We start from the raw sequence: 24,870 nt of genomic DNA, 5'->3' as shown, positions 1-24,870 counted from the left end.
TGGATACCCATGGCAACCTGCAAATTAAGGATTAAAAATAACATGATTCAAGAGGCCAATAGGGCATGGCTAGAGAAGGGCACTCGTAGAGCTACCAGGCTACTATTACCACAAATATGTAAGAAAAGGACTCAAGAGATGGTCACGGCTTGGGTAACCGGTCATTGGCTTTTTGGCAGGCACTCTTGAAGACTAGGAATTTTCTCCCACGAATATTGCAGAAGTTGCAGAGACGAGGAAGAAACCATAGAGCACTTTTTCTGCAAACTGCCCAGCTTTGGCCCAGAGAAGAGCAGGCTTTTTACGTAGGTACTTCTTTAGCTTTTTTACTGAATTATCCGGTGTAGGAATAAAACCTGTCCTACTCTTTATAAGAGCTGCGAACAAAGTCCTCAAAACTCCTGACACTGGAAGCATAGTGAGCTAAACCCATCGACATAGCCCGCTTCCTTGACCTCAGACTTCATTGACGAGACTCATAGGGGGATCAACGAAGGTGGAACCTCCACCACAGTCGGCACTATGTAACCGGAACGATCCAGATTAATACCTGGCCAAGGTCTGTCACTCCAGCATCATTTACCAAAAACATCTTTGGGGAATTTCTATGCTGTTACAAAAACAACAACGGAGATAGAACATTTCTTTGAGTAGTGCCTTTGTTTGCCTTCCTCCGAAATTGCCGCTGGACACCAATCAAAGGCCTGGCTATTCAGTAATAAGTATGAGACAGGTTTAACTGTAATTGAGTCCAGACTCTCCCATAATGCCTTGAAAGCATCGGATCTGAAGAGAAAAATCCAAAGTGAATTCCCCGTAGCGTTCTCTAGTGATTTATGCTTGGTAAAGGCATCTTCCTTGTTATTATTTCGTTCGGTATAATTCTCTCTTTAACACATAAGTCAGAAAACACTCAAATCTTTGCAGTAAGAATAAATTGAGGCTTATACACCAGACTACTTTTACCTGGTTTCAGTAAGAATGCAACCCTTGCTAGTCTCCAAATCTCCGGAATGACAGTATCTCTTAAATCCTGTGTGTGTTTTTTTTTAAGAATTCTACAAAGCTTGACTGTACTATATAAATTTTCAATTTTCCATTGCTTACCCGAGGGTTTTGTTACGCTAGGGTGACAGACCACTTAGGTCAACATTTGTGCTTACCTGTAAATGTAAAGAAAATATCAGTTAGACTAAAATAGTGCCATCGGCTATTTAGTGTTAAAAATTGAGTATACATATGAAATAAATTTACTCACATTAGTAGATACATGTTTTTACAATTGAATGATTATCCCTTAAAAGGATTCTTAGTAAGGAATAACTAAAAATTGTAAGCCAAACAACGAGATACAACTCAATTAACAAGCCAGACTTAGCAGTTAAGAGTAAATTCGAGCTGGCTTTGAATCCATTCCTAAATTTTAAATTTGTTTCCGCTGCGTCTGCCAAAAAAGCCTACATCTAAATTTCACTTCGGTTAGGTGTAATTTGTGCAACACTCGGATGATCTAGTGATTATTGCTAAAGGGAGGTTCGCGACTACTCTCTGTGTCATCGTTCAAAGAAGACAACTTAATCTAGCAAAAGGCGGTGTGCTGATGAGTGCCAAAATATTAATCTCTCTACGATCGTCATTGCAGGGTTGCCACTATGGTAAATTATTACCAAAATTGGTAGAAAAAAATTGGATTGGTAAAAAGGTAAATTTTTGTTAAAGTATTTTGTTTGAAAAACAAATAAAACTTTTCGTTCCCGCTTTATTTCTCGTGGTTATCTTTATATTATAGATTTCTTTCTACATTGTTTGTTATACTAAATTCTCATCGACTATAAAACTGCATACCAAAAAATTCAGATTAAAAAACTCGAAATTTAGTCGAAAATTTTTGTAATTTTTCTAAATGTTTTATATAGCTTGAATCCTTGGTTTTTGTGAGTTTGGTTTAATCGCAAACAATATTCTTATACAAACAAAAGTGGCAAAAAAAAATTACTTGAACAACATTGTGAATATAAGAAAAATCACCAAGGGGTTTTTTGAGTCGCTGTATTTGTCTGTAATAAATCCAGTTAAGTTTTTTTCAAATGATGAAGTTTCGTTGTTGCCTTTCTTTCATCACTTTCGATTTTGGTTGAAGGAAACCGAGAAGATGTCATTAATATGATCTTAAATATCATATCAATAATTAAATAAAAAGTTTCTTAATAAAAACTTTTAATTTCTATGGAAATAGAACAAAACTATAGTTTTTAATAAAAAAAGCTATAAAAAAGTTATTGGTCGATTTTTTTCAGATTTGGTAATTTTTTTTTCAAATGGCTGGTAAATATCTTTTTAGTCAGTGGCAACCCTGAGTCATTGTTCCTTTTACCTAGAAAAGAATTCTTACGGTCGGCATCGCCACAGAAGATAAAGATCTGGAACTTATCCTGGGCTCCAAACTTCACCCGTGTGGGTATATGGCACTAGGCTGAAACTTTCTCAGCCCTTGGGAAGCTAGAATCTGCCAAGCTGAAGTCTATGCCATTAGTCTGTGTGGAGAGATAAACCTTAGTTAAAAATTATCCAAGTAAAACGATCCTTATATCAAGTGATAGTTAGGAGGCATTATGGCTCCCTCATTCTTCAAGGTCAAATTCTCATAGGTCCTCATTAGCAATTAGATAGTGCCCGGTTAGAGCCATCACAACGTTAGATATATCCTCTCTTCTAAGAGAGTATACCCTTCGTGACCGCTTCTGATCCCATTTAGGCCACGCCTGCCTAGAAACTCAACAAGTCGTACTTTGAGCCGCATCTTTCTTCAGCTTGTTTGTATACAATTCACTTAGGAGCAGATTGCAAGTGGAAAATCGCAAGTTCATCTGGCATGCAGTTTACCTCTATGTTCCTATGACCAGAAACCCAAGTGAGGTGAAGTCTGTTCCGCTCAAAACTTTGATTGCAGCCTGGGCCTGGGCAGCTAGCTTACTAGGAGGCTATAAGTCAAAGAGATACTCATAAACCTCCGCAAGGGGAGGCTAAAATTTCCTGCAGGTATTTTGATTGGTCATTGTAGGCTAAGAGGGCACTTGCATAATCTATGGATCTGGTCAATCAATCTATGTCGCTTTTGTAACTCCGTCAAAGAGACATTATCGCACCTCCGCCTGGAGTATGATGCCGGATCACGGAGAAGGAAGAGGTGCATAGGACAGCTATGGCCAAGAGAAGAGCAGAAACACTCCCTAGCCACGGGATCTATTCTGAAATTTATTCTTAAGAGCTAGATGCACTTAATTCAACTGTCATTTTTGGTGTATAGAGCCGAGCATCGAGAAACCAGAATTTTGCACAAAATGTCTCAAAAATTTTTCCTTTTAGTCTTATTAGCTGTGTGAAACTTAGATGGCCATTGGAAGAGCAAAGACGTCTTTTGCCCCCCAACGGATACATGTCGACACTGAAAAAAATTGCGACCGGCAAGAGCGGACTACCTCACCAAACTGTCAATACTGACCAAGGTTTATGTCAGCACCTACTGTCCAATATTTATGGAGTCCTGACCAAAGTTTATAGCAGTACTGACCACAGTCTATGGCATGACTCAGATAGCTCCTTTAAATTTGTAAACTTCCTTCTAACGTTGACTAAGTACTATAACTGCTATCCTAACAACCACAATTTATTTTATGATTTAAAACAATTCCATAGAAATTTTTCTTAGTACAAATTTAAAGCGCGAAAAGCATATAATACTCGTAAAATTATACTTTAACACCTTTTTTTATTCGATTCTCTTTTAGTGCAATTTTATGCAAAACACACACTGCTCAATCTCTGTAGACACTTGCAAGCGCCTATTGGGCGTCCTTAAATTAATTCAAATTTAATGAGCGTTAAATTTCATGCACCGCGTGAAAAAAGAAAAAGGCAAACAAAAAAAAATATTTCGTATAAAGTGCTTTAGAAATAAAGCGGCGCAGCAGTTCGGCGAAGGCGGTCCAGTTTTGAATACATACCCAACGCCTACGTTGCGAACGGCGCCATGGACGGGCCAAATACAATAATTTTTAAACTAATTAGCATAATTAAGTATTAATGCTAATTGAATATTGAGTAGAGGAAAGAATGCGCGGCTACGTAGATATTATTTAGCGCATAGCTTAAGGTGAGATTTTAGCACACTTTGGCGGCTGTGGGAAAATATTTCAGCGAATACGCGTACATAGATCGATGGTTGTGGTGTTATGTGGATATTTACCTACTCGTATGAATGGGCTTAGGTAAATTCCGATAGCACGGAGTATGAAGGCAAAATTATTAAAAGAAGCACGATGCACTATACTCAATGTTGCCCCTTTTTTAAATTAATAATGACTAAAAAAGTTTATGATTTAAAAAATAAGAGCTTTTTATTGAATGGCATTTGGTTTCGCACGTGTCTGCAAAAAAAAAAAAAAAACGGGTTAACCCTTGACGACCGTGCGGTCTAAAGTGTCCACTTTTTTTCATTTATGGTTTTTTTTTAAGCTCAAATGCACTTTTTTCTTGATATTCAGTTGAAAGGAAAACAAGTAGTACTTTGATAGTTATCAAGACCATTTGTACAGTGGGTATTTTTGAAAAATGTTGCTAAATTTTACAAATTTCAGTTTAAAACCGGAAAATTTTAATTTTCGTATCTTAAAAATACAACAATAACTGAAGTTTAAGGCAGTAACCTTTTAAGTAACAGAAATTATTGACTTCACCCCTCCAAGCGCTAAGGCGCTAAGTATCTCTTTTGAATTCCCCACAAGCCATTCGTAGTTGTTCCGCTGGCTATAACTTTCGAATTCCTTATTGGGCCTTCCACATGACGGTTTGAAGAGCCTGACTCACATAACCGATATCAGCGTACCTGCGTTAATTATATTATAAAAAAATTAATTTAAGAATTTGAGATTCCTGAATGGGCTACACAATTTTTAGTAATGCTTCATTTTTTTCTAAGAATCTCCCGCATTTATTAAATTTTTCTCGAAACTTGAACAATAATTTGTATTTAATTTCTTTTATAATTGCACTAATTTCGCCGTCATTTAGATACTTGTAACATTCCTTTAAGGACTCTCTTTAAGGACATCCAAGCATTTATAGTTATGTGAACTAAATATGCGCCTCTCAACACATGATTTGGTTATAGTTATCAAATCATGTGTTGAGAGAAATATATTTAGCTGACTTTTTTCTGAGTATACATACATAAGTACATGTCTTTCTTACTCTCCAACTAAATTCAGTATAATTTTGAGCAGTTGTATGTCGTAAATATGAATGTATAACCTGTTCCAACTTTACTGACAAAATACATTTAATTTAAAAACTCCAACAAGTGTCTTGCGGCTACTTTTGTCTGGTCGTCTGTCTGGTTGCTGTCTGGCTGTCGCGTGGTTGGCCTCTTTGACATCCATAAATATGGATTGAGTTACACCCTACGCAACGTATCTACAGCCAAATTAGGGATTCGTTTTTGTTTACGTTTTTCGTATTTATGTCTAACTTTGTTGTTGCTTTAAACACATTTGTTTTGTTTGTGTTTACTTTCCTCGCTTCTGTTTTTGGCTGTGCTTAAAAATTGTATTTTGACTTTTGTTTGCTTATAACTTTGATAAATTACCCATTGCAAATGTCTTCAGTTGTTGTGTGACATACGAATTGAAAGACGAATTGAGCGAAAATACAACAACCATTAAGGTCATAGGTTTCCACAAGCTTACATATATGTATATTAGTTAATAGGCTCATAAGACTATAGACAGATTTACAGGGTCGTCTTGTCTAGCATTTGGCCTTTTACTGTCAAAAGCTTGTTTTATGTCGCTTTGTTTGTGCATACGTTTGCAAGTGAAATTGAAATTGTATGCTTTTTTGTCCAGTATATGCACTTTTGCTGAAACATACCCACATAGTTAATGGTAACACATAATGGATGCAGATATTTCATCAAATATTAAAAGCAAATATTACATATTTCGATGCCGATGAAGAAGAACCCAAAAGTATCTCTACTTGAAGCTAACATTTTTCCACTCGAGGTTAGAACTTGGAGAATTGCGAATCAAAAACAAAGCGCCTAACTTGCAGTACGCTGGCTTAACTTTTCAAAGGCGGCGGCAAATGGAGTATGTCAAGTCCTAAAACTTTAGGTTTTTGTGTAAAAGTATTTTAAAGATACATACATCAACTTCGGTAGACACATTAGTGATGGACGGGTCCGAGATGTTCAAACGATGGAGAGAATCGCCATCATTGCACAATTACTATCGAGTCAATAATCGAATCGTCAGGCGGGCAGACTGTACAATAGAGATGTTTTTTCGATTGTTTCGAGTCGACTGACTTATCACCGGCGATATCGAGTGAACTCAATCGATATCTTTCGTAGCCTTACGTATGTGTGTAATAAGTAAATTTTTTTTAATTGATAACAATGCAAGTGCAGATATTAAAGTGTTATTTTTAATACACATGTTAAAAAAATTGTTCGGAAGTTCAAATTTATACGGATTGAGAGATTGTTGGGTATACGGGCTAAGGAAAATTTACTAAAAAAAACATTGTAAAGTTGCCATGTTCCATAAGCTAGTTCGAGATGTGTTGACCGATTGTTATCGAATGTTAAACGCGAATGGCAATTCGTTGCCAGAGGCTGCGACACAGAACCATCGAGTTGTTTTAACAAGCGCTGGCCAGTAGCGAGGCCGAGATGATTTGGTCGATTGTTAGCGAATATGTTAGTTCAGCTTAAGCACGACTATTTTCGAGTGGCAATTCGTCTACGAGAGAAAACATCGAGAGCAATCGACTAAAACATCGCGGACTCGCCCATCACAAAGACACATTCTGAGAAAAGGCCTAGAAAACGGAGAACTTGCTATCGCTGTTCTTCTCCTGCAGAGTGTTCATGTATCTAAGACTCGAAGCCAGCGCAGAAGGAACAAAATTGTTCCAGCCGTTATTCTCCAAACAGTGGCGACAGTGAGTGTTAAAACGCCCACCAAAATTGAAAGTTGCGGGCTTTTGAGTCTAAGAAGCTCCCTATACGGTCTTCGATCCACCTTAGACAAGAAATAGCTTCGAATTGCGTATGTATCCTGTGTTCGTTGCGCTTACATGACGTCCAGATATACAAACTTATCCGCAAGTAACCAGCGATACTACCAAATGACTTAATTTTTTTTTTTTTATGGCGTCGAGGGTATACTTCTTAGCTAACTCAACTGCCCTACAATTTCCGGGAACATCATTATGTTCTCGTTACCATATAAGTCTAAGGTGGAAATAATCACACGCAACCGAATGGAAAATCAGGGAACCCCTTGAATGTACCAAGGTCAGATTACCGGTTGTCTATCAGGATAGGTGTTACCGCGTTTATGAACGTCAGACGGTTGAGCAGCCAACTAATCAATTTAAATACATAGCAGCTACCTCTTCCTGGTTAACACTGCAGTGCAATTTAAATCCTAACTTTGAGATTGATGGTGAATTAACAGAAGAGTTGTCTCAAGATCATACCGCCAACCAGCGAACTGGTCCTACCTTCCCAAGTGGCGCCACCTATAAGCCCATACCCATTTACCCCATTTCATCAGTAGGATATTCCATAGAACACTAAAGAATGAGCTGCGGTATCATTGAGTAAAAGAGAGAGGTAGAGCCTCTGTTGCAATACATATAAGGCAATTGTCCTCTTTTCGGGCTTACATAAGAGTTTCCCAAGCTAAAGTACTTTACTGTATTATAAATCGCAAGGCGAACTGCTATAATTTAGAGAAGAGTCCTATGAAGAACGATTATCTTGAATGATTTTTCTAGCGAGCTTATCTTACTAACATTTAAAGCGAGTCCACTTAGCCATCAGAAGGAAATTTGGATCAGATTATAGTGTAGAGGAAACCTATCACTCATTTTGAGTGCGTCACGGTTACGCCTCTCCAGCTACTCTCGCACTTTGCTTATAAACAGACTACAGAGAAGAGGCGGCGACCTGCTTATCCTTTTCTAGATGGATGCCACTCTTCCTCAACAATTCTGTTAAAGAGCATGCGGTAAATGAAGCTAATCATTTCGAAGCGCGAACCTGTCTAGCGCACTGACGATTGCTCCCGGCAAGAGGAAGAAAGGTGGCCGTCGCGAAATTTCATGCGCATGGAGCGCCTTTTATAATTTAATTTATATACTTAAAACTTGTAAAAGCACATCCTTGAAAAGAAAAACAAATCAGTTACCTTGAGTTTGTAGTTGTAAGCGTTGGTTTGTGGACTTCTTCCGCACTTCTGTGAAGTTAACCAGTTCCACCTTCTATCTACTAAAGGTTCCTCAACGTTAGGTATTCACGATTAATGCTGAGAATCTAATTCTACACTGTGAGATTTTTTGTTGCTTGTGAAATCGTATTTGGTTTGTAAATTTTTGCATGCGTTAATTTATTCGCGTTGAATGCGCAAATTTTGGGCGATTGATTTTAAAATATTCATTCGAATATCTTCTTAAGGATTCTCGTGTAACGCTGTTGGATGAATCGGACCTATATAAGTTGCGCGGCGCTGCCGAAGATTTGTTGTTCGTTTCTGAATTTATTTTGTTTAAAAAACTATCAGGAGAAAATAAAACTTCGTTTTCGATAGCGGACAAAAAAATTGATAGAATACAGAAATTGAAATATTTTTTTTTATTTTTTGTTTGAAGGAAAAAGAAAAATTGTGGATTGTTTTAAATGGAAATACAAAGAAATTACCAGACGTTTAAAATATTGAGGTTGTTCACACTTGCCTGGTTATCAGGTTATCTGGTTAAAAATTATTATTGCGTTATATTTTTTGTTGTTAACCGAATAAAAAATATAGCCACATAACCTGATAAACGAGGCAAGTATGAACAACCTCATTTTAATTGAAAGATAATGAAATAATAATCTAAATCAAATACTGTAAAAAGTAGTAACAAGTAATTCTGAATTTTTCGCCTTGGGTTTGTAAAAAATTTTAGGGCTGTGATTTTGAAACTAGGATTAAAAATTTTAAACTGAATATAACAGTATAGTTAGTATAATGAAGGGCATTTTGACATATTTTAATGCCAAAGAAATTCAAGGGTGTTGCCAACTTAAAAAAAAAATTAATTTAAATATTTGAGTTAAGTAAAATGTTACAACAAATGTAGCAAGTTAAAGGTATTTTGTAACATTACAATATTAAAGAATTTTCCGAGAGTTGCCACCTACATACATACCTACATATGTATCTAAAACTTTAAAATTACTTTATTATGCTTAATAAAGCAAAGTTATTAAAGAAAATCATGGTAAAACACAATTTGTATTAGGGTTGCCAACCGTCATATTTAAATTCTATATGTACATACTTACATAAATAAATGAAGGAAACTAACTATGACAACTTTTTCAAGTGAGTACATGAAGAGATTTACTCGTATATCGAAAAGTTGATTAAACAAATAATTGTAAGTAGAGTTGCCACCTAAAAAATTCCTGATACCTATTAATTAAAGAACAGCTCTAAAATTACAGTATGAAAAAATAGTGGAGGCAGCCAGCTTTTAACGGGATTACTGTTGGCAAGCAGCTCTTTTTTTAGGCAATTTTGAACAGCGCTGGCATCTATTTAAAAAAAAATGTATCCAAAAATATGTATGTAAGGAAATTAGCCATTACACTAAGGGTATTAAATGAAAGAAAATTTTTTCAATTACAAAAAAAATTGCAGTGCTGCCACTTATTTCAGAAATAAAAATTATTATATTTTAAGTCAAAAAATAAATATCAAAGGCATCATCGTTAAGGAGGAAAAGTTATTGAAGGAAACTTTTATAAACATAACATCTTGGAGTAGGGTTGCCACATGTAATTATGTAAACTTTGCAAGTAAGGGCATGAAAAAATGTAAATTACAAAATTGTACTGCGCAAATTATTTTAAGCAGGATCGCGGCCAATAAGAACTTTAAAATTAAATGTTTACATAATGTCTCTACAATCTGTGGGTATCGAGAAAAAGGATTTTGGAAATACCATCCCCCAGATTATTTTAAATAGGCTTGCCACTAAATATTTATGCAAGTACATTAGGGTGATCCTCTAAATATTAGCACTATACGTATAAAATTAAAACATCCACGAAATTTTCAAAAATTTGAAACAATTTTTAAGGCTCGCTACCGGGGTTGAAAAAAATTTATTTTCCTTTATCGCACAAAATTCGACAAAATTTTTACGTTTACCAGCTATAACTCAACGAGTTTATATATTTATATGAATAAGTTCTAATAATATGTCAAATTCGTCAGAGCACAAGTCCAAATTTTGTCGATCCAACTTTATTTTAATTTTGTACTTTTTGTGGTTTTCCTTACTTTGTACTTCTAACCAAATAATAGGGTGTCTCATACAAAATTTAGGTCTTGATATTTTTAAGGACCACCCTAATGTGCATATTTTAATCAATAATCCTGCTTTCTGTGTTAAAATAGGCTTTAAGGCGCCTTTGTGTCAAAATTAAAAGTATGCACATGCTGAGGAGGGTTGCCACCTAAAAATTTTAGCAGCGAGGTTTGGCTAAGCATGGCAAGTATTAAAAAAAATCTAAAAAATATCTATAAAAAAAATTCATAAAAAAAGGGGCATCCCTAATGCATACAAAAAAATATGTATTGATAAATCTAAGTTTTCTGTACTCTGTGCCATTAACTCGCCAAAAATCAAATATGTTTTTATGTTTCCAACAAAATTAAATAAACGACATAGCTTCACAGATATTCATATAGTACATATGTATGAACAGATGTATTTATGTATACAGTTATGTATACTTGAAACGATTGCTAAGTAACCGTTAAATGATTTTTGCGCCAGTCGCGCCACTTTTCAAATGCTGTGTAGGTGCAACTTGTGCAATAGTTGCATTTATGGTAAAAACAATATTTACGATAAATATAGTTGGTGCAAAAGAAAAAGGCTAAAAACAAAGAGTTAAGCGTTGGTGTAGCACACTTTGTCTGGTCAAAATAAACGCGAGCCATAATCATTATTTTGTACGAGCCAATGTGTGCACAACACATGTATGTATGTATGTATGAATTACCCACAGCATGCGCTTTGAGTACCAAGCTAAAAAATTGCAAAATTGTTGGCAGAAACACAAATTGAGTAGGAGAAATACGGAAATTTTAACGAAATTGATTTTGGTACATATATGTAAGTCGTTTATAGACACGAGTCACAGTCACAGTTAGATAACTGCCATGGACGAAAATGAGTTTAAGCTCTAACGAATGACCGACCAACATGGTAGCAAGCCTAAACTACATACACCTTTGGTTAATTTTTAAAACTATATAATGAATTAATAGCACCTTAATCTAGGCAGAGATTACTATATTCGAGGTGGTACCCAAGCGAGTGGTAATACACGTGCACTTGTGGCAGGGTCATGGTTCATGGAGGGCCAAACCAACGCACAAGTCTTCATTGCTTAGGCGAGAGAGCGCATCCTAGAGAAGAGGGGACTAGCTGTACCCGTTCATTCTCCTTTTCAGAGTCGGAGCCAGACCATCCACATACAATTGCTATGAATCGGGAAACAGTTATTTGCCAACGAGCTTATAGTGATGACGTTGGTGTGGCTTCATTTTCTCTGCAGAAGAGAGAAAGGAGGCGACAAAGGGTCCGATTCGCAGGATAAAGAAATCTTCCTATGTGGTTGCTTGCACCCAACCTACAGTTGTATCTCCTAGGTAGTGGGAGCTTAGCACTTTGAAGTTTATCTTGTTCCACATTTCGGATGAAGGCAACAATCGATTTCCAAGGTGTAAGAGTCTAAAGGTAATCACATAACAATTTCTCTAAGGTTTTCTCCGCCAGCTCACAGAACCTGCGTCCACCTCATAACAAAAAAGTGTACCTTAGCTTGAAGTGTCCGGTTAGCAGTCGATCCAAAACTCCACTAGAGGGAGCTAAAAATCTCCTGGATTGCCTTTTGACCTTTGTTATACATCAGTGAGCTGGAGCCCTCTTAGCAGCTGTGCCGCGTATCCCTTGGATGGACCGTAGAAAAACTGAAGCCTATGCATTTCGCTAGATCAACAGTTTTTTCGTTGCCATAAAAGCCCCCATGACATGGAACCTACCACAAGCTAAGCTTGCTACGGTTTTTTTTTTCTAGTATACTTCTGAAAGTACTACGAGCTTTGATATGAGGCTATTTGCTAAGCGATCCAATATCGCTTTTAACAAAATCGCCTGTGTAAATTGTGTTTCAATTCAATTAGTCCTTCTATTTATGAAGACATTCGCGGGCACAAATTTTTATTTCGAAAGTTTCAGCCTGGAATATGTGCCCATTGGTAAGCTATTCTGAAACAAAGTCGATTATGATTCCAAGCACATCTGTTGGACATGTGTGCATGGCTCCTGTGACGGCAACACATACCAGCCGGTTTAACTTACCAAGATTGGCGCCGGAGATTACATCTTTGCCTTTTGGCCACCAGGCCAGTGTATTGAATGACCAATTTGTAAATTTCTGGGACATTTACCAAGAATGAAAATGAAGTCTTTGACAAGCATCAAATGCCAATTTTTAGATTTCTGGGACATTTACCAAGATTGAAAATGAAGTCTTTGACAAGCATCAAATACCTTTTTGACTTTCTCCTTAACTATTGTGAGACGTGTCACCCCTAGATATTTGGTCACATGTGAGAACTCTATTTCCGCCCTATCCAATTTGGGTTTGGCCAGGTTGGCTTTTTTCTTTTGGTGAATTCGACGATGATGGCGTTTGTACTTTACTGTCTGCCCTATTGTTCTCTCGGGATGTGATACGAAAGGGTGTTATCGCTGCTACCGAGAGTGCGTGCATTGCAGAAGTTTGTGGCAAGAAAGCCGATTCCCCAAGTCCCAAAAAGTAAACCAACGACTACATAGAAAACTTCATTTCACGCGAAAATCTATACAGTTTAAATCTTCTTCTTTGTAAAACGCCTAACGGCAGCTGCAGATTGATATAACGGGCGTACCACTACTTTGGACAGAATGACTGACTATCAGATCACTGAGAGCGACGTTGTTCACAACTCCAAAGTTCACTTCCCCGAAAGAAGTGACTGGAAAACTCACACAGTTTTAAGCAACGACGAGATGCCAAACTTTACAGATGCACTCGAAATGAACATCGGCACGAATTTTTCTTGTGGTTATAATTTAGGAAAGCTGAGGGCTTCTGGCTGAGGTCTCTTCAATTGGCTTTTCGTTGATAAGCATAATTGGCGTTGTTGCCTCAAAACTCGCAATTGTTGTAGAAAGCATCCTGATCAAAGCTCTTGGGTCGCCAACGACTAAGCCGGCATGTTGGCCCATACAAAGTACTACATACAATTTATGCGTCCACATAGTCTTCCACTGGGCTATTAGCCACAGCTGCGAGATTCGGAACATAGTATAAAAATGGGAATCTGTTAAGGACTTCTTATGCGATTGTCCCAGAATTCAAAGTATGCGCTTTAGATTTCGCGAGAATCATTTGCTCATGGATCTGGACAGTTTAGACACAGACTCACTGAAGGTAACTTCTGGGTTTGCCAAAGAATTGGAATCCTCTCCAGACCATCACAATGGGCCTGTGTAGCCACCGAGTGCTATTCTGGCATCAACATCCCGTCGGACATAACCTAGATTACACCTTGAAGAATGGCTATCGTCTCCATCTAGAATACCGAACATAGCACCGTCTCACAAATCCAACTTGTGCACACAAATACAAACTAAAAATTCTTCTTAAAAAAACGTTTTATTTCACAAATCAGAGTGCATGTGCATTAGGGTGCCTCACAAAGAAAGTCTTTCCAACGAAAGTGTATAATATTTTAAGATTTCCAGAACTTGGGGAAAATATTGAGCTGGACGGATTTGAGATCTAATTTTTCTTTATTCCGTTGATGAAATGGTTAAACATTTTTATGCACACCTTTTAGGCTTGAACTTTTCTATCTGAAGCGTTTTTTTGAAGAAAAAAAAATATTTTTAAAAACTTTTATTTTATTTATAAAAAAAAAATATTTGCAGTTATTTTCAAATCGGTCCAGCACACGTAAATCTTATTATATTTCCAAAATATTTAGGTGGATGTCCTAAAAATAATGTAGATTTGTAAGGTGCGTGATGCACCTTAATGCACATACTTATATTGAGCAAAAAAACAAAAACAAAGTACAATTTTAAACGCTTTTAAATTATCTAAGCTTTTTTTATCTCAAAAAATCAGAAATTTAGTTAAAGCATACTTTACAACAAAGTTTAATGACATCAAAAAGGTACATGGAAATCAACACGAAATGGGCGGCACAAGCACAACCTACCGCTGCCAAACTAAACATGGTTGGCAAACCAAACAAAATTGTGGAGTTCAAAGGGCAGCCTGCAGGTTATATGCTGCCATTGGCCAGGTGGTGGCGGTGTGGCACGGTCAAGTTACCGAGAAAAAAAATCCCAAGCAACAAAGCAAATACACGAATGGTAAACGGAAAGAAAAACTAAAGTGCTGGGCAGCTGCAATCGAATTGATTTCACAAACATACAAATGCATTTCTGTGATTAATTTTTGTGTTTTTTATACATTGTCTGATTTTTTAATTAATATTTTTTCAATCGATTTATAGTTTGAAATAAATTTTTTTTTTCGTAATTTTTAATCAATTTTTATGTTTTAATATTTTTTTTTTTGTTTTTCAATTATGCTTCATTTCATTCGCTTGAATGAGCCCACTGTGTTCGCTTGATGTCTAATAAAAAAATTTCACGCCTCTGCTGCTGAGTTTAGTTTGCCCTTCACTTTTTTAGTTACACTTTGATTGAAATTTTCCACTTTTTATTTTCGTATTGTAAGTCCCTCAAAAAATACATTACAATTTATCGCTTGCATTCCAAGATGCATCAGCATCAACACAACTTTGTCGTTTCGCTCGTCGATTGATTGCTTACTGTTGCATTACAAACTTTCTTGGTTGATTGGTAAATCGCTTGATGGTGCCACAACCAAGTTTATCCTCAGAAAACAAAAAAAAAAAAATCGTATTACCGCTAATGCTGTTGTCGCTTGTTTCGCACTATTGGCAATATTGGTAATTCGAAAAAAAAAACGTTCGCTTGCTGCTCTAAACCGTTGCGACCGCGGCCGCTTTTACACGTTGACTAAAGTTGTTTAGCTAGCCAGGCAGACCATCAAGTTCCAAAGATTCTTGCGAAGTAGCAACAGCAATTCAGCAACAATAACAACAACTAGCTGCTACAGTAATAACTTCTACAAAAGGTAATGCCATAGAAGTCACTTTTTTCAACAATTTACACTTACGCTCACAACTGCTTTTTTATTTAGTTTTATTGGCTTCAACTGGTTTTCGAATGCATTTATAAATTTCAGTTAAATTATTGTTCTTGCGTTGAATGCGAAATTAAGTGCGAATGCACCAACTATTCCATAAGCTTCCAACGCGTCCTACTGCCTGCTCGACATTGGTTCACTGCCAAAACGTGTTCTCGACACGAAGGTGGACAGCGTATTTAGCGTAAGCTACGACTACTATGCAGATTGCAACGTGACTACAAACAGCTGTTTGTCCTTAACACCGACAGAGAGAGAGCGAGCTCTCTTTAAAGTAGTTGCGCCAAGTTTGAAAGCAGCCCATGAGTGGGTTACAATGTTGCAGCGTTGCAGCTTATGCTAACTTATGGCCCAACATACGAGGGTTGAATTTAGGTTTTTTAAAAAACGAAAAAAACTGCTCAAAATTTGTTCTAATATACTAGAATTTAACGGGGCTATAAAACTGCATACAATTTTTTAGACCCTTCAGACTCCTGATTTTTCGCAATCTTTTCGGGACTTAAGAAATTTTGTTCCGGCAATTTTCCGCACTTTTCGAGATTTTTTTGGAACTTGTTAAGGCTCTCCTTAGGGCTTTCCTTATTTTTCGCATACCTTCGACATTTTTAAGGACCTTTCGGGCTTTTTGACAATTTTTCGGGAAATTCCGGAATTTTTTTTTGGAACTTGTTAAGGCTCTCCTTAGGGCTTTCCTTATTTTTCGGATACCTTCGACATTTTTAAGGACCTTTCGGGCTTTTTGACAATTTTTCGGGAAATTCCGGAATTTTATTTTGGCCTTTTCGCAAGTTTTTCCACACAATATGGATTTTTTGGCACCTTCCTTAACGGCCGTTCAGACTCTCGTTTTTTCGCAATTTTTTCGAGACCCTCTGAAAATTTTTCGGAAGTTTTCGAGATTTTGGCAGCGCCTTTCCACACAGTAGGCATTTTTTGGCAGCCTCCTTAACGGGCGTCCAGAATCTTGTTTTTCGGAATTTTTTCGAGACACTCTGAAAATGTTTCGGAATTTTTAGAGATTTTGGCAGCGCCTTTCGGGATATTTTCAGAACTTATCCAAATTTTTCAAAGGTCTTGAATTTGTTCTTGATTTTTTGAATTTTCTTCGGAAACTTTCGGGGATTTGCGGGACTTTTGGAATTTTCTCGGCAACTTTTGAAATGTTGTCGGAATTTTTTAGAGAGCTCTACAGCCCTTTTCGAGATTTTTGTGCACATTTCAGAAAATTTCGCGGTCTTTTCGGAATTGTTTCAGAACGATTCGGCATCCTTCGGGGTTCTATCCATGGTTTTAAGAGCCTTTAGGGCTTTCTGGATGTTTCGGATTTCTTTTGGTGACTTTTCGGAATGTTTCACGATTTTTTTTCAGAACTTTTTCGAATTGTGACCTTTCGAAATTTTTTCGGAATCGCCTTCCCTTGTCAAATTTTGTTTGGAGACAAACTGGTTTCGGCGTTGTGCCATCTTCGGAATCAGGGATGACGGAAATTTGTTTCGAAAAGACCTTATCACCCTGTTGGAGGAATTAAGCAGCCAAAAAAAAATCTGGATCTTTAGGTATGTTTCAGGCTCAGCGGTACATTTAAATATTTAACTTCGCTATTAGAATTTTCTTAAAAGCAAAAATTGTCGATTAAAGTTAGTATTTTTCAAAAATTGGTTTTTTATAAGTCCAATGATTTAATCGATATGGTCTCTGATTGAAAGGAAAAGTAGTCTCTAAGGCAATAATTACGCCATTTTAAAATTTGTTTGAACTACTTTTTGAAATAGCTTAGCCAAAATCAGGTTTTTTACTGCATCAACTGCTCGTTCGGGAGTGAAACCACGCTCAAAACGCATTTTCTTTAATTTTTCGTCATTTTTCGAAAGAGCTTTTCGACTCTGAAGTAGGTACCTCCGATACCAGATATTTGTAGGCTTTGACGACTTGTTCCGATGTAGAAAAATGCTCACTTTGCATTTTTTCTTAAAGTATGAAAACAAGAAGAAATCAATGAGATTCAAGTCGAAGAAGAAGGAGAAGAAGAATCTGTGGGAATTGCTGTGATGGAGAAAGATGAACTTACTTCGGCGATTTGTCTTTCTCAATGTATGCTGATCGCAATGACATCCAATGAGGAATTCTTCTACTTTCACAAAACGCGGCTTAAGGAGAACTATGACTACGCGCAACCCCTGATTAAAACATCGATTTACGGTCGCTGAGTGTGGTGCTTCATCAGCAATAGTCGAACCAATCTTGCACAGCTCAGTGTTGCCCAGACTTAAGAAGCAACCCTCGCATAGTAGAAACAAGCATACAAACATATGTATATACATGTGTATGTACATATTATATATGTATGTGCATAGGTGCATATGAAAGCATTGACGGAGGACCTGTTAACTGCCTGTAAAACTTGTTCGTGCCCATATTGCCAAAGGGAAGTTGGGCAAAAAACAGCTGTGGTGTAAAGTTCAATGTCTCTTTTTTGCCCACCCAATAACAAAAACATACATACTTGTGCCTGCTGCCGAGGTTAGTGGCAAATATATGTACATACATATGTATGTATGTCGGACCTTCATGTAAATGGTAACCTTCACGACAATGCTATTATTGTTTTCGACGCTTTAAGAAGAAACTGCAAACTTCATTTTTGAGGACAAACACAAAGTTATAAATAGTATATACAAACGTACATACAAAAGTATGTGTTAGCGCATAGCCTCAGGAAATCGCATCTCAGGGACATAGACCAGCAACTATTGCACCATAATTTTCAATTATGTATGTTTGAACTGGCATTGAACTGAACTCTATTGAAGGATAATGCAATTGTATTTGCGTCATGGCAGTAAATTTGCAAAATTTGTTTCCTGTGAGACTCTATGCAACTCGTCTGGCTAAATAGAGAGCAGCAGGCGTGGCATGCTAGGAACAAATTTATTGCCAATGTATTTTTATTACAGGTTATCAAAATTCTGGGGAGTTTCCAGACCAGTGGGTGACCAGATATAGTTTTTACTCCGTACACGTTCACATAAAATCTGAAGAAAGCTTACAAAGCCTTGAGCTATATTTTGCTCGTAACTACTCGAAACGAGCACACAACTAGAACTGTCAACTCCCAATTGCAAAATCCATTTAATCTGGGAAAGATTCATGGCTTGGTCTGAAAAGGCTTGTTTGGCCTGCGCTGTCAATGGTCTCATCCTCACCCCTGCAGCTTTTACAGAAATAATTCCAAGGAGCTACTTCCGTACGCCCATCAAACAACGTACGGTGAAGGCAGCTACTGTAAAACAGATGTCACATATTTGGAGATTGAGGAAAGAGTTTCTTTTTGAGGACAAGATGCCGAATCAATGCACTGAAATTGCAGAGAACGTTCCCTTTGTGAACGTATTTGTGGATCGGGCAGGACACACTTAAACTCAATTATTAATTTTTTTTGCGTACAAGAATTCGATCCGGTCCTAAAAATTTCTAAAAGTCTTCGCATTTTCTGATAGAATTTTCGTGTTCTATTTCTATCGCCAACAGCTCAAAGCTTTTCACGCCCACGTATTTCGCTTCTCCCCGTCTTCCTTCGAATAATAGGACACTCTGTCTTTCTCAACTCCCGGTAGCGATCTCATGTGGTTCGCGTTGCGGCCGATCACAGCGTCACATTTATGGGAGCGAAGTTGCTTGCTGTTTGTAGTGATTTTCGAGGTCTAACTTGTATTGTATTGATGTACGACCTCTGCAACAAGTCCGAGTCAAGGTTGGGTCTTTCGGATTGTGACACGGTCGGTTTAGTTTCTCATTTACTAACGACGACTGCCTTTTAGCTTCATGAATATTTTTATGCTAGAAGCAGGTACTACATACTACTATATTTCGGTACGTTGTCGGGTATATCGTCGTTGAAGCTGAAATTTCCGACTGTTGGACTAAAAAAAGCTGCGCCGGCTAAACCAGCACCAAACACAACTTCTATGTGACAACAGGAATCCGGCAGCTGTGGTATACGTCGCAAAGTTTTATGGGCTTTTCCCTATGAGTATGCAACTGTGACAATACCCTGCAAAAAATGGGACTAATCCGGGATGACTCCGGGAGCAATCGCAAAGGAGCATGCGACTAATACCACTTTTGATCTGTTTATATGGAATGAACTGATCGCTTTTGTTCGGGCATGTCCTATGAAGAGACTAATTGTTCACATTTATACCCGAAAGGGTATAAAAAGCAACTAGTCACTTTTAAAAAATAAAAATAAAAATTTGCGCCAGCTGAGATTCGAACCGGGTTGCTCAGTTTTGTTAGGCGAATACTCTCTCTGTGTGCCAACGCCGCACATGAAATTTCATTGACTAAGAGCGTACATATCATTAAATCGTTAATAGTACCCGTCAGAGATGAGTTGGGGACTAATTGATCTCCAATTATACCCATAAGGGATGAGTCGAGACTAATCGACCTCCATTAGCACCCGTATGAGACTAGTTGCGACTAATTAATGCCCAATTGTACCCGATTGAGAGTAATCTCGGAATACTCTCTTTAGAGATTAGTCGCACAATTTTTTGCAGGGTAACATCGTATACACACATACATATACATTCATACATTTTAGTTAGTTTGGAAGGATTTTCCTCTCATTCCAGCTCTCACATCCTGTGAAAATCTCTCCTTACATTTGCTCACTTATTTCGAAAGTTTTACATAGCAGTTAAGAAATAACAGTGAAAACTTCTACTGCAATGGAAACGGTGTGTTGGTTGGCCATGATTAACGTTTATGAGTATTTTACCAAATAAGGAAACAGCAGCAACAACGCCACGGAAGAGAGTGCAACGTAAAAGTTTACGTTTGAGAAGTTACTAGAAAAATGAATTTATTTGTACCTGCGCAGTAAAGATATTCGCACATACTTACAACTCGTAAAAAGGAAAAAGGGAGAGAAATCATGCTGCTACAAACTTTTTTCTGAGGGTGCATATGGAGCTGTGTATAAATATATGTATGTAACTACATATGTATGTATGTATGTGCACATGTAGGCATACAATTTGTGTCTGCATGTATACAAGTAAGTAAACATAATTAATGCCTTAGCAAACAATTAAAAAAGTCAATAAATATAAATATTCATAGATATGCAGACGTACATACATACATATGTATTTACACATATATGCACATTTGTAGGGACTCAAATAAATGCATGACCGCATATAAATACATATACTGGTTCATAACTGGTGCTTTTGAGAATAATTTAAAATAATTTTCCGCTTTTCCTATTTGGGGAACTATCTAAATATTTTTTCAAGTTTCGTCTCGAAAGAAAACAATCGACAAAAATGTCGATAATGATCACGATAAATACTCTATTGACTGAGATAATGATCACGAATATCGAAATTGACAGGTTAGGTTAGGATTGGTTAGGTTATGGTGGTAGACCCGCAAAGGGGACCCACTTAGACATTTTATTGTCCATTGTGATACCACATTACATAAAAATTCCCTTGAACGGTATCTAACTGTGTAAAATTACGAGAAGCGCTGGGTGCTCCAAACAAAGTTCCGCAAACAGCTGATGTCCGCTCCGGAGAGTCCCTCGGGAGTGTTGATGAAATGCGCACCGAGGTGGTTTAACCTTAATCTAGCGAATGGCGGGCAGTTGAGTAGGAAGTGCTTAGATGATTCCACGTTATCTTCCAGACAACGTAGGCACTAGGGATCCGTGACGATCTTGAGTCGCACCGCGTGGGTTTCCATAGGACAATGTCCGGTCCGTACACCTGGGGGAATCGAGAGCTGGCGCTTAGCCAGCTGCAGTAGCTCCCTTGACCACCCGCGGTCCACAACCGGCCAGAAGGGGCTTGCGACTTTCCACGTCGGAGTTTTTTCCCAGCGCTCGCTGAGCCGACTGTAAGCCCATCTGTCTAAAATCAGACCGCAAGTTGCCTGGGACCCAAACCAGCTTGATCTGGAAGTATTCCGAGGCAGAGAGAGAGGTCAGGCATTCCCCGATCAGTTTTAAACCCACCATTAGCGATCCCAGCGCCCTGATTGCCGCCTGACATCAGTGTGTATATTTACCCTCCTTGTCGACACTACATTGGTCCATAGCCAATCGGTTGCCTCTTTTATATCGGCCACCTCGGCCTGAAAAACGCTGCAGAGATCCGGCAGATCTGAACGTAAGATCCACTGAGAGTTCCTGACAGTAGACACCTCCTTCAACTCTCCCTTCCAACTTCGATCCATCCGTGAAGATGTTTATTGGACCTCTTCTCCAGAGACTACCCTTCTCCCATTCGTTCCTTGGAGGGATGTACGTGGATAAGGATCCTTTTGGGGCCAGCCTCGGGTGACCCCGGTCCAATTATTTCGGCAGGAAGACGAAGCTTTCGAGAATTGTCGAGTGCCCGTGCGCTGGGTTGAAAGAGCACCCAGAGCTTTTGAGCCTAATGGCTGAGCGAACCGCCGCTAATTTGCCCGCAATGCGACATTGAGCATAGCGTTTAGCGCTAGAGTAGGAGTGGTCCTGAGCGCCCCGCTGATTCCAACGAGGGCCGCACTTTGCACTCGCTCTAGCTTCCTAACATAAGTGGTATTTTCCAGTGAACTTAACCAGCCAACGACCCCATATAACATTTTTGGCTTAATAATTGTTTCATATAGCCAATACATCACTTTTGGGGAGAGGCCCGATCTCTTCCCCTTGGCATTCTTGCAGCAGTAGAGAGCCACCGATGCCTTCTTTACTCGTTCCTCAATATTTAGTTTCCATAACAACTTCCCATCCAGGATGACGCCAGGAACACAGCCTATTGAGGGGAGATAGGCATGAGGGTTCTTGTACCTCCTGGTAAAAAGAACGAGCTCCGCCTTTCCAGGATTGACAGAAAGTCCGCAGCTAGCGGAAATTGACAGGTATAAAAATTATATCAGTATCAATTTCGATATTTTTTTGTTACAAAAATATCGATAAATATACGAAAAACATTCGAAAAATGCACAAAAGGGTGCCATTTACTCAACAAAAACATATTGGAATTTAATGTAGTTCCTACGGAATAAAATTAAGTACCATCTTTAATAAAGACAGTGTTTAAAAGATATTTGCAGCCAGAGAGCTTGATTTTTTATCGAGTTTTTTCATCAGTGCATAAAGGAACAAAAAAGTTAGTTATGGCCTTTCTGTGATTGACGATAACGCCCAACGATATCAGACAATGGTCAATATGATAACGGGCCCGGTGTCCAAATTGATAAATACATTTACATTACATTGATAATTATGTATGTATATCTGTAGATACACACATAGGAAAAATATCGATAAACTAGCTTCAAAAAATAAAACGTTATTGCACATCTATGTAGAGTCCTAGTTCTTTAATTTGACTTCTCATTTTGGAAATTCGAAATAACGCTGCTGATGTGATGACCTTCAAAAAAAAAGATGACAACCCTAATTAAATATATTATCAGCCTAAAGTTTTCTTAAAACTCTTTCGTTTCACACTAATATTTCGATATTACATTTATGTAGCTTGTGTATAAGGAAAGCAAATTCGACTTTTCAAACAGGTGGCAGCCCCTTTAAAAGTGTTTTTAAACTAAAATCATTTTATCGTCTGTCATTGTTATACATATGTATTTCAATTAACTGATGAATTAATTTCAATTTGTTTTTTTAAGCGGCAACCCTCTTATAAATTATTTCCTTAAATATTTTTCGTATGACATTTTTACAAATATTTTAAGTAACTGATGAATTAAGTTGAAATTTATTTTTTAAAAGCGTGGCAACCCTCCTAAATATAGTTCTGAAATAAAGGATTTTAAACCCGTTTCCATTGGTAACTATCATTTAGTAATTTATTTAATTTATTAAATAATTTTAATTTAACTCTTTAAACTGGGGCAACCCTCAAACACATCAAAAATATTCTAAATTGTCAAAGTAAATATTTCTTAAAACTTTTTCACTTGAAATCCAGTTTTAATATTTCATGTAACTTCGGTATAAAATAATTTAATTTGTCTTGGCAAATATGTGGCAACCCCCTTTAGAATATTTCCAAACTGCTACCTTCTGAAACCTCTTTCGCCTGACACCCACATGATGATACCTTATTCACTTACCAAATTTCTTTAATTAAAATTTAATTACGTTTTTTAAACATGTGGCAACCCTCCTATACGTAATTAGGCTATAAAGCCTTTTCAAAATCATTTCGATTGATACCCGTATTGTAATAATTGATTTAATTTTTTAAATAATTTGGGCTTAATTTCTTAACTGGTGGCAACTCTTTTCAAAAAAGTAAAACCTTATTGAAGATCCATATCCTAAGCCCTTTAATTTGATACTTCAATTTGTAAATCGAGCTAACGGTGCGGATCTGAGGGCATTGATTTGAAAATAACTTGAGTTTAATTATCTAACAGGTGGCGACTCCTTTCGATAAAGTGAACCCTTATTGCACATCTACAGATCAAGCTCTTTAATTCGACACCTCACTTTTGAAAATCGAACCAACGGTGCAAATATGATGACCTGGACAAAAAATCCCAATCAATAAAAATAGATCGGTATCAATTTCGATAAATATATCGGTATTTTTTTTTATAAACTATCGGAAATAAATGCATGTCGATTCGGAAAATATCGATAAATATACCGACAAATTTTGGAAAAAATGCCAATCATGATTTCGGTAAATATTTTTAAGTTGTCCCCACCGGCGCGTGAACTTTCACCATTAAAAAGTGCATTTAGAAAATTTCAGATTGGGTGTTACACAACAAGAGACATTGCGATCTGAAAGATCATTTGTATCTCTTGAAGATAATCCAGTGTACCCAAGAAACCTTCGGCTCTCCTTATGAATCCTTAAAGCGCCTTGGTAGGTGAATTCTTTATTAAAAGAGTTCGACCATTGGAGCTTTAAATTTGACACAATATTTGCCTGGTCAATGTCGGACAGCAACAGAGAACAGAGAACAGACAGAGACAGAGCCGGCATTTCGCATCTGTAATCACACCTACATATTCGGTGCATATGCAAACGCTGTAGGTTGCGACCAGCCAGGTACTCAGAAAGCAAGCTAATGCTATTTCTATTTACTGGAATATTGTCTATGGCCCCAGCCACTCCCCTGTACTTTTTGTGGTCAGCGTGTACCCACCATTCAGTAATTATGGCTCTCGAAGAGGACCAACTGAGACCACAGAACGATTCAGTTCCGAAAAAGGCAGTTAGCGATCTATCTCATGTGAACTCTACTTCATTGCCCTCGATTTCACGATGGCCTGGTACCCAGAAAAGTGTTACCATGTTTTAGGCTACCAAAATTTTGAAGCTTGTCCCCTTGGTTTTCTGCTAGGTAAAATACCCGCATATGTATGTACTATACATATATGTGTTTGTATTTATGAGAACGAATTC

The 24,870-nt window shown here is 37.6% G+C and overlaps 1 long non-coding RNA gene across 2 annotated transcripts; it reads right to left on the bottom strand.

The window, feature by feature from the left end:
• Positions 1 to 7,236: 7,236 nt before the first annotated feature.
• Positions 7,237 to 15,646, bottom strand: LOC118746648. 2 transcript variants are annotated; one of them, XR_004993867.1, is made up of 3 exons: positions 15,395 to 15,646; positions 15,122 to 15,343; positions 7,237 to 8,623 (listed from the first exon to the last, which is right to left on the bottom strand). It is a non-coding gene; the product is annotated as an uncharacterized LOC118746648 (long non-coding RNA). The 2 variants fall into 2 exon arrangements; XR_004993866.1 differs by lacking the exon at positions 7,237 to 8,623 and having other exon boundaries at positions 14,726 to 15,343; positions 15,395 to 15,628.
• Between the last annotated feature and the right edge of the window lie 9,224 nt (positions 15,647 to 24,870).

Source organism: Rhagoletis pomonella, unplaced genomic scaffold (genome assembly GCF_013731165.1).
Source record: "Rhagoletis pomonella isolate Grant_MI unplaced genomic scaffold, Rhpom_1.0 Rhpom_scaffold_00011, whole genome shotgun sequence".
Classification (NCBI taxonomy): Eukaryota; Metazoa; Arthropoda; class Insecta; order Diptera; family Tephritidae; genus Rhagoletis; species Rhagoletis pomonella.
Note: the sequence above shows the minus strand (reverse complement) of the source record. Positions and strands in the feature narration are given on the sequence as shown.